The sequence below is a fragment of the Pteropus vampyrus genome, unplaced genomic scaffold (assembly GCF_000151845.1).
Source record: "Pteropus vampyrus isolate Shadow unplaced genomic scaffold, Pvam_2.0 Scaffold63, whole genome shotgun sequence".
NCBI lineage: Eukaryota > Metazoa > Chordata > Mammalia > Chiroptera > Pteropodidae > Pteropus > Pteropus vampyrus.
In genome coordinates, this window is record NW_011888844.1 from 2,311,332 (window position 1) to 2,321,445 (window position 10,114).

At 32.0% G+C, this 10,114-nt stretch overlaps 1 pseudogene; it reads right to left on the minus strand.

Moving 5' to 3' along the window:
- Positions 1–3,629: 3,629 nt before the first annotated feature.
- LOC111740415 lies at positions 3,630–3,747 on the minus strand (annotated as a pseudogene).
- Between the last annotated feature and the right edge of the window lie 6,367 nt (positions 3,748–10,114).

Consider the following 10,114-nt stretch of genomic DNA (forward strand, 5'->3'; position numbering starts at 1 on the left):
TTTTTTTTAGAATTTTTTAAAAATTTTATTTTATTAGTTTCAAGTATACAGTACATTGGTTAGACATTTATATAGTTTATAAAATGACCTCCCTAATTGCTCTTCTTCTTTGGCTCTCCTTCTAACCATTACGTTAATGCAAATGGCATTCCTCATGCTGTGCTCCCCATCCCCATGACCATCTGTCAATTACTAATCTGTACTTCTTTAACCCTTCACCCCATTCTCCCAGCCCCCCAAACCCTTCCCCTCTGGCCATCGCAAGATTGTCCTCTATATTTGTGAGTCTGTTTTTGATTAGTTTGTTCTTTTTGTTCCTTAGATTCCACACATAAGTGAAATCATATGGTATTTATCTTTCTCTTTGTGACTTATTTCACTCAGCATAATAACCTCTAGGTCTGTCCATGTCATTGTGAATGGTAGGATTTCATTTTTTTAATGGCTGAGTAATATTCCATTGTATATATGAACCATAGCTTCTTTATTTAATCATCTGTTGATGGGCATTTAGGTTGCTTCCATATCTTGGCTATTATAAATTGTTCTGTATATATTATGATGCAATTTTAAACATTCAAATATCTTCCATGTAAAAACTGAACAAAGCAATATATAATTCACTTTGAGATTCTAACAGCTTGTGACCACATTCCTTTTATTCTTCTCTAATGAAGTAATTGTCTACAATCTGAAATGGAGGTTCCAGATGAAGTTTTTTTTTTTTTTGATACCTGCAGTTGTTAGTATAGTGCATTAATAACAGATAAAGGTACACCAGAAATTAAGAAGTAATTTAGTTTGCATTGATCCCATTTAGAATAATTATAGATTCAGTTTAATGGGTTACTTATTATGTAATTCCCTGACTTCAGACAGGCTGGAGGGAGGGTGGAAGAAGAATCAAGAAATGGAGAGAAAAAGCTGTTGTTATGAGTTGAGATCTTCAGCATTCCCATCACGCAGCCCCTGGCAAATCTTTTGAATCTTTTGCTTTTCATTAAATCGCTACCTGTTTTAAGATTTCTTGACACTGTAAATCTTCCAAATTTCTTAAACCAGTACCACTTCTTTGCCATTTTTTCATTTATTTGAACAGCTTTCATGCATGAGGAATATGACATGTTAGATGTTAGTTACCTGAAAGGAACATATCTTAATTTCATAGAACTCTTTTGTAAGAGATATACATATACAAGACAACTTTTTTTTTCTCATGATATAGCATGTGAAAATTAGGTGTTTCTTAAATATAAAGTAAGATTCAACTATGTATAGGAATTCAGCTGTTGATATTCCCAAGCAGGGCCCCAGTGAGTACACTCCAGTTATGTGACTGATAGTCTCAGAGCACAATAGAATACTACTCGAATTCAGTAAAAGTGACACTTGTTAAAATGTATTGCCTTTCAAGTTATTTTCATTATTAAATATGTTTTAGTTTTGAATTGATATAGATTATACTGTCCAGCTGATGGTCATCTAGAAGCAGTGTTTTCTAGAAATAATACTTCTCTTGGGATAATTAATTGGTACTTAGTCTGCCAGGGTGCCTATACTTTTAATTAAAAAATTAATGCATTTAAAAATATGCAAATAACATTTATTGTATATTAAGAAAACATGGAGATAAAAATATCAAGAAACTAAGAATGATCCATAATCTCTATAATTCTGCTAACTAAAAGCAACTTTTCTTGTATCTGCTTCTAGATAATTTTTAAAAGAATATATTAGTTTCAGGTGTACAGCATAGTGGTCAGAGATTTATATAATTTACGAAGTGATTCCCCTGATTACTCCAGTACCCAGCTGGTACTATACATAGTCATTACAATATTGTTGACTTTATATTCCCTATGTTGTACTTCGTATCCCTGTGACTACCAATTTGTACTACTTAATCCCTTCACCTTTTTCACCCAGCCTTGCAAACTCCCTTCCATCGAACAATCACCAGTTCTCAGTATCTATGAGTCTGTTTTCATTTTGTTTATTTGTTTATTCTATTCCTTAGATTCCACATATAAGTGAAATCATATGGTATTTGTCTTTCTCTGTCTTACTTATTTCACTTAGCATAATACCCTCTAGGTCCATCCATGTCATTACAAGTGGTAAGATTTTCTTTTTTATGGTTGAGTAATATTCTATCGTATATATGTCCCATTACTTCTTTTTCCAGTCATCTATTGATGGACACTTAGGTTGTTTCCATATCTTGGCTATTGTTAATAATACTGCAGTGAATATAGGAGTACATATATCTTTTCAAATTAATATTTTGATTTTCTTTGGATAAGTACTCAGAAGTGGAATTGCTGGGTCAAAAAATAGTTTGATTTTTAACTGTTTGAGGAACCTCCAAACTGTTTTCCATAGTGGTTGTACCAATTTGCAATTCCACCAGCAATGCACGACAGTTCCCTTTCTTCCACATCGTCTCCAACACTTGTTTTTTGATTTAGTGATGATAATCGTTCTGACAAGTGTGAGGTGATAATCTCATTGTGGTTTTAATTTTTCATTTCTCTGATGATGTGTGACCTTGAGCATCTTTTTATATATCTGTTGGCCATCTGTATGTCCTCTTTGGAGAAGTATTTGTTCAGATCTTCTGCCCATTTTTAAATTGGATTGTTTGTTTTTTTGTTGTTGAATTGTATGAGTTCTTTATAAATTTTGAATATCAACCCCTTATCAGATATATAATTAGGGAATGTCTTCTCCCATTCAGTAGGTGGTCTTTTAATTTCATTGATGTTTTCTTTTTCTGTACAAAAACTTTTTAGTTTGATATGGTCCCATTTGTTTATTTTTTCTTTTGTTTCCCTTGCCCAAGGAGATATACCAGAAAGTATCAGAGAATTTACTGCCTTTGTTTTCTTTTAGGAGTTTTATGGTTTCTGATCTTACATTTACGTCTTTAATCCATTTTGAGATTATTCTTGTATATGGTGTAAAAAGGTGATCTAGTTTTATTTTTTTGCATGGATAGTTCCAGTTTTCCCAACACCATTTGACCTTAATAATGTTGAGGTATGTTTCCTCTATTTTCATCTTGCTGAGAATTGTTATCATAAATGAATGCTGAATTTTGTCAAACACTTTTTCTGCACCTATTCATAGGATCATATGACTTTTATATTTCAATTTGTTAATGTTGTATGTCACATTAACTCATTTACAGATATTAAACCAACTTTGCATCCCAGGAATAAATCCGACTTGGTCATGGTGTATGATATTTTTAATGTATTGCTGAATTCATTTGTTAATATTTTGTTGAGAATTTTTGCATCAATATTCATTAGAGATACTGGCCTGGAGTTTTCTTTTTTTTGTACTGTCTTTCTCTGGTTTTTGAATCAGGGTAATGGTGGCCTCATAAAAAGAATTAGGAAACCATCTCTCTTGAAATATTTTTTTTGACTAGCTTAAGAATAATAGATGTTAATTCTCTTATCTATCTATCTATCTATCTATTTATTTATTTATTTATTTATTTATTTATTTATTTATTTATTTATTTATTTATTTTAGGTGAGATAACCCTTGGTTAACCTCACAGGTTGCAAGGACCTTGTCAGCTTACAATCCCTTATTTTTTATTTTATATATATTTTTTGCGCCTACAGCACCTGGTCTTCCTAGGTGGTCTCTCATCCAAGTACTAACCAGGCCCAATCCTGCTTAGCTTCCGAGATCAGACAGGATCAGGCTTGTTCGGGTGGCATGGGTATAGACTAATTCTCCTTTAAATGATTGGTAAAATTCACCTGCGAAGCCATCTGGTCAAGGACTGTGTTTTTTTTGAAAGTTTTTTGATTGCTAATTTAATTTCGTTGGCGGTTATCAGTCAGTTCAGACATTCTGTTTCTTCTTGACTCAGTCTTAGGAGATGGTATGTGTCTAAAAATGTATCCATTTCTTCCAGATTTTTCAATTTATTGGCATATAATTGCTCGTATTATTTTCTTATAATCTTTTATATTTCTGTGGAGTCCGTAGTTTCTTCTCCTCTTTCATTTCTGATTTTATTTGTTTGCCCCCCCTTTTTTTTTCTTCATGAGTTCAGTTAAAGGTTTACCAATTTTGTTTGTCCTTTCAAAGAACCAGCTCTTGGTTTCATTGATCTTTTGTATTATGTTCTAGACATTATTTCATTTATTTCTGCTCTGATCTTTATTATTTCCTTCCTTCTACTCATTTTGGGTTTTGCTTGCTATTTTTTTTCTAGTTCTTTTAAGTTTGAGATTAAATTGTTTAATTGAAATTTTTCTTGTTTCTTGAAGGTGGCCTGTATTGCTATAAATTTCCCTATTAGGACTGCTTTCGCTATGTCCCATAGATTTTGAGTAATATGTTTTCATTTTCCTTTGTCTCTAGGTATCTTTTGATTTCTTCTTTGATCTCACTGTTAACCCATTCACTGTTTACTAGTATGTTGTTTAGGCTCCATGTGTTTGTGTATTTTCCAGTTTTTTTTTCTTGTAGTTGATTTCTAGTTTTATACCACGTGGTTGGAGAAGACAATTGGTATGATTTCAATTGTCTGAAATTTACTGAGAATTGTCTTGTGGCCTAACATGTGGTCTATCCTGGAAAACGTTCCATGTGTACTTGAGAAGAATATATATTCTGCTGCTTTTGGGAGAAATGCTCTGAAAATATTAATTAAATCCACCTGGTCTAGTGTGTCATTTAAGGTTGCTGTTTCCTTATTGATTTTCGGTCCAGTAGATAAGTCCAGTGGTGTCAATGGGATGTTAAAGTCTCCTACTATGAGTGTATTATTGTTGATTTCTTTCTTTACATTGATCAGTAATTGCTATATATGTGAAGGTGTTGTGTTCCTATGTTGGATACATATATGTTTACTAGGGTTATGTCCTGTTGTGTTGATCACTTTATCATTATGTAAAGTCCTTCTTTTACTCTTACTACTGCCTTTGCTTTAAACTCCATTTTGTCTGATATAAATAATGTTACTTCAGCTTTTTTAAAATTTCCATTTACATGAAATATCCTTTTCCATCCTTTTATTTTCAGTATGTCTGTGTCTTTCGATCTGAAGTGGCTCTCTTGTAGACAATATATGTGTATTCTAGGATTTTCATGGTTTGGGGTCTTGCATTTAAGTCTTTAATTCATTTGAGTCTATTCTTGTATATGGTGTAAGCAAGTCATCCAGTTTCATTTTTTTGCATGTATCTCCAGTTTTTGCAACATCATCGATTGAATAGACTATATTTATTCCATTTTATATTCTTGCCTCCTTCATTATAGATTAGCCTCTAGATAGTTTTATCTGCATAAACACATGCAGTTATATCTTTTTCCTTTTAGAATATTGGATTATTCATGTACAGTCCCAGGATTCCAGCATTTATTGCAATTTTTTGGAAAAGCATGTAATTTAATCTTACCAATGACTGAATTAAGAATTAAAGGATTATGGGGAGACCTTTAGTAACTCTCTCAGGTATCAGACACTAATTTTCTCATGGGAATATCATTTAAAATGTATTTTTACATTAATTCATTCACTAATTAATTAATTAATTCAATATGCATTTTTTTCTAGCACAAACTATATGCAAAACACTGTGTTTGGTACTGAAGGGGATTCAGGAATGTATCAGAAAACATCTTCTTTCTATTTAGCTTCATTTCAAAGCTAGCAATACCAAAAGGGAAGAATGTTCTCAGAAATGCACTATTGAAAATGTACAAACGCCAATATGCTCTTTTGAGATTCTGTGTTAATAGGCATCTTTACACTCAATCACATTTTCTATCAAGTGGATTATTTAGAAAATGGAGAAACTGAGGCATTAAAAAGGGAAAATAATTCTAATAATTCTAAGGTCAATCATGAAGCCAGCTAACTTCTCTTGATGATGGATGGATGCATGCATGTCTCTAGGCACTAGCTTCAACTCACTAGAGCACATAATGAGCCAGAGGCCTTATAGGAGGGTTTGAAAGAAGTAGATCAATTATTTTATAAAGATTTGGAAAGGCTGTTCCTGTCACTTGACCACCTTCTTAAGTCATGGGTGGTCAAAAGACAGAGCTATTCTTCCTACTCACCTTTTATTTCTCATGTTATCACCTATAATAAAATTTTAAAGGGAATTTCCTTTCTGCCAGGCACTGAATTCTTATTTATAAATCATCGTACAGTACCAGAGAATTTTGTGTTTCACAAGTTGGTTGTAATAACAGATGGAAAAGGCAAGGGAGAAAATTCTTGGAGTGGTTTAGGAATCAGATTAGGCTGTATCTGTATTCTAGGCTGAATACTATAGGAGATAATCAGCATATACTTTTAGAGTCAGCCAAACTGAAACAATAGAGAGGTGTTAGAAATAAGGGGAGAAGGCAAATTGAAAAATCATTGGTAAATAATTATACAGTTCTCTATGTTCAATGAAATAACAGTGTCAAGGAAGTGAACAAAAGCAACACTAAACTTTGCAAGGATAGAATATTTTGTGCACTTTTCTGTTGTTAAGAAATAAGAAAAGGTATTTTAAATTCTCTACACAAAATACAAATCCATTCAAGTTTTCATCTTGTTTCACAAATCTTTAATAATTAATATGTTATATAAATATAAAAGCTACACCTGCTGAAATGCTTGTGGGTATAGAATTTAATATGTAGGTCAGAAGGCATGTACTTTTACCATTTAAGTAGTTTTCAGTAAAAGAGCAAAATTCAGTGTTTTTATGTCTTTAATAACTATTTCTTTCCTAGAGTAAATTTTTGGAAGTGATATTTTTAGTGTAAGCTTCCAGCAGGCTCCATTTACTTACCATGAGAAGATATATGCTCTTGAATGAGAATCAAACAGCAAGGAAGATGTGTGTTAGTAAGGATATTAGAGTTGTATGACAAAACAGTTGTTCATTCTTGTTAAGTTAGGATTACATAGGTTTTAATTCAAGAAATGCTAGTTTTCTTCCCTCGAGTGCACATCAAATCATATTTCCATGAGGGAAATTAACAAAAGAAAATATTGTTTAGTAAGTACCAATAATAATTATAATCAACTTCCATCAACATTTCTTGTCCTTCTCAATCAATCTTCTCTATTGAATGTGATTGTGTAAAGATAATGGAGTTTATAATATACCTTGTCAGGTGTGTGACACTGTACAAGTAATTTCACTACTCTGAGCCTCAGTTTTTTCATTGTTAAGTGAGAATAATACATAACCTGCCTGAGCAGCACAATATTTGCAAGAATCAGAAAATATGCAATGTGTATTGAAACACTTTGTATGTTGTAAAGTATAAGACAAGAGATCAAAATATAGAACCTTTCCAACATCCTGAAAGGTTGCTTTGTGTTACTTCCCAATCTATTATCTCAGAGATAAGTAGTATTCTTACTTCCATGACCTTAAAATAGTTTTGCTTGTTCCTGAACTTCATATAAATGGAATTTTACAGTTTATGCTTTTTTGTGTCAGGCTTTTTTTTTCATTAAACAGTATATCTGTGAGAGTAGTACATTTTGTTGCCTATATTAGGAGTGTGTTTTTTTATTGCTGTGTACCTGCCAAAATTATTTATTTATGATATGAATAGAGATACTGTAATTATATTATAATTAAGAATACTGTGAATATTATTATACATGTCTTCGGTGGATATATGTCTTCATTTTTCTTAGATATATACCAAGGAATTGAAATGCTAAGTTACATGATATGCATGTGCTTGGTTTTAGTAGATAGTACCAAACAGTGGTCAAAAGCGGTCCAACCATTTGATACTCCCATTAACAATGTATGAGAGTTTCAGTTGCTTTACATATTCCACAACAGGTTCAATTGTCCGATTTTATATCTTTGCCATTCAGGAGAAAGTATAATTGTATCTTAAAATCTATTTTTTTATAATAAAATAGTTATACCAAATTTCTTATGGTCAGTTTATGCCTGTTATATCTTTTCTCATCCTTTTATGTTTTATCTTTCCTTGTCCCTATGCCTTAGCTGTGTCTCATAAAAACCATATTACAGGATTATTTTTAAATCCAATGTTACAATGTTACAATGTTACAATGTCTCTGCCTTTGAAATGGTGAATTTATTCTATTTCTTTAATGAAATTATTAATATGTAAGATTTTGCATACTTATTTCAATGCTTTTTCCTTGATTTTATTTTTTTTTTAATTTTAGATTTTTAAAAATAGATTTTAATCTCATTTTCTCTCTACTGGTTTGAAATATATGTACTCCATTCTTTCAGTGATTATTATGGAAATTTAACTGTAACCAGTTAATTTTACAAAGTCTATAATGAACAATTAAACCCTTTCCCAAACAAGTTTGAATATCAAGCACGTTAGCTTCAATCAGCTTTTCCTTAATTTACATGCTGTTTTTTATCTAGTGTTTTAGTTTGTTACCTTTGATGACACCCCAATTTGACATTATAATTTTATACAGAGATATTTTTACTTTGTATTGAAAATATTTAGCTGAATCCACATTTCCTTTTTGTCTTCATAATTCCTTCTTTCTTTTCAGATCATCCTTCTGATTCTGTTTTCCCCTGAAATTCATTATTTGGAACTTCCTTTAGTGAAGACATGACAAATCTTCACTTGGAATTTCGCCATCTCCTATTCATGGTTCTTCTCTCTGATCTGATGTGGAGATCACATGTAGTTCTAGAACTAGTTCTCCAACATGACATCCTTGTATTAATCCTTCTGATAAGGGGCCAGAAATTGCTATTCTGCTAAATGCATAAAGGAGTGAAGTCCACAGATAAATAAATGGTCATTTTCTGGGGCAAATCTAAGATGATTAGCAAGTCTAAGATTTGTTCTATTCTGTGTCTCTTTTGCATCAGCGCTAAAGCTCTGGGATGAAGTCTTGCCTAAATCTTATACTCTTAGAATGAATTCCTGATTCCAGGGCCTCCTTTCTTATCTCACATGAGCAGGATTATTTTTGGAGAACCAGAACCTGTAGGCTTGGAAATTTCTGCCTCACACTGCAGTTTTCCCTATAACAGCTATCACCTTTATATTCAGAGGGAAGGGGCATCCTTAATTGATTTCTATTTGTTCTACTATATCAGGTTATAATACTTTCTGTTCAACTGTGGGTTCTGTTACTTCAATCTGACATGACATGGAGTCACAGCTGAAGACACCTCATGTATAACATGAGGTAAGCACCACCTTTTAAAAATCAGTAAATATACCAACACCTATGCCATGGGCCTTGAATGTCTGACAATAGAAGACAAAGAATCATATGATACCCTCTAATCAACTCTTGGTTGTTTTGTTACCAGTTAATTTATCTCAAAAACCTCAGGATGTCATTTAGTTTATCTCAACAGAATCATTATAGATTAACAATGAGAACCCATGATTATTCATGCTAACCTCTGGCTCTCCCAGGCAGGTAAATACCTTCTAAATTTAAACCATAAAAAAAGTTTGTAATAAAATGGTGGCCGCTGCCTGAAAGATCACCTGATGTGCAGAGCAATAACAAACTATAAAACTCTTTTTAAATTTAAAATATGTTGTAGCATTTTAAAAATTCAAAAAATGTTTTCTCTGCTTTATGCTCAGTAACATTTTCAAGGAAATAAATTTATTATATCTTGAGTAAGTGGAAGAATCTCTAGTCCATTTTTATTCCTTTTTTAATTTTTCACTTGTAATTTAAATTATATACGTAATAGGCAGAGACTAAAATATTCTGTTCCTTGCTGATAAACACAGAAAATAATGGATACTTAATTATTGGGCTATTTAGACTTACATAGATAGAATGTTCTATGCTTTGTGAAACAGATTTAATTTTACTGTAACACTTATTTTTCATGTATAAGTAGCCTTTTGACAGCATATCCCAGAGGTGTTAGTGATATCAGAGAATGCCGTGTATATTTTGTTTGTCTCTTGTTATGAAAATGAGCTATATCATATTCTATTCATGTAATTGCAAATGCTTTCCATAGTGTTGATGCTCTATCTTTTCTAGTTTTTTTTTTCTCCTGTCTCCTAAAAGAATTCAGTTTTTGAAAATTATGGTAAAAAATAGGTGAAGGACATAGCTGTAGGTGGA